Source organism: Lathyrus oleraceus, chromosome 1, assembly GCF_024323335.1.
Source record: "Lathyrus oleraceus cultivar Zhongwan6 chromosome 1, CAAS_Psat_ZW6_1.0, whole genome shotgun sequence".
Lineage (NCBI taxonomy): Eukaryota > Viridiplantae > Streptophyta > Magnoliopsida > Fabales > Fabaceae > Lathyrus > Lathyrus oleraceus.
The window spans coordinates 452,408,911-452,410,119 of NC_066579.1; the positions used below are offsets into that span (position 1 = coordinate 452,408,911).

The following is a 1,209-nucleotide window of genomic DNA, read 5'->3' on the forward strand; positions in this document are numbered from 1 at the left end:
TATTCGTGGTTAGGATGAGATGATCCCTGATACTTTGGCACTAATTTTCACGAAACTTTCACTTCGTGAAAGATTGACCGTGATCCCAATGGTATGCAAATCTTGGGCCAGTGCTGTAAATGGACCTTACTGTTGGCAAGAGATAGAATTCACTGACTGGAGCAGCATTTACGAGGATCGGAAAAATGAGCGGATGGTTCAGATGTTGATTGCTAGAAGCTCTGGATCTCTCCGAAAACTCGGTGTTTCTGGTCTCCAAACTAGAAGGAGTTTCACCTTAATTGCCAAAAATGATGGCTCCCTCCGGGATCTGCGACTGCCTAGATGCAGTATTAACGATTATGCAATATTAACGATTATACAAATTAAGATGATTTCCTTCTTAGATTTGAGCTACTACATCAAAATTGGCGACAATGCTATAAAGACAATCGGCAAGAACTGCAAACAATTGGAAGTGTTCTGTTGGAATATGCACCCGACATATACTTGGGAAAAACCCTTCGAAGATGCTAAAGCATTTGCGATCGCATCTACTATGTCAAAGCTCAAGCGTCTCAAAATGGTTTACCATCTCATCACCAATGAAGGTGTTCTTAAAATCATCTCATCAAGTCCTAGGCTTGAATGTTTGGATTTGAGGGGTTGTTGGGGTGTCAAACTTGACACTATATCCGTGAAGCAGAATTTTCCAAAAATTATGGTTTTGAGGCGTCAAGTTCTTGGAAAAACTTATAAAGAAACAGGTTATTAAGTTACATGATTGCCTTTAAGTGTTGTTCGGAAAGTCTAGTTCAACTAGAAACGCCGAAAATATTAGGTTTCAATTACATGAAAAGACATTATATATTAAAAACTTAAATAACTTTAATTTTTAAATTATTTTGGTCAATAATAATTTTTAAATTATTTCTGTCAATAATAATTTTTTTTGTCAAAATAAGGGTTTTAGAAATCTGGACGGAGATTGCAAATTTTTCATAGACCCCATATTTCCCGGGTAAGCGTGAACTAAAAAAAAGATTATAACACCCATCACTGTTCCAAGATAATGGAACCGTGCGTTTCCTTACGGTTTTTATTTTTTCCAGTTCACATTTTCCCGGGAAACATGGGTCCATGACAAATATTCAATCTCCATCAAGGTTTCTAAAACCCTTATTTTGACAAAAAGTTATTATTGACCCACGTTGTCGGGGAAATCGCCCA

The 1,209-nt window shown here is 37.0% G+C and overlaps 1 pseudogene; it reads left to right on the forward strand.

The window, feature by feature from the left end:
- The first annotated feature begins 1 nt into the window (after window position 1).
- On the forward strand, window positions 2-754 carry LOC127115286 (F-box protein FBW2-like; annotated as a pseudogene).
- The last annotated feature ends 455 nt before the right edge of the window (window positions 755-1,209 follow it).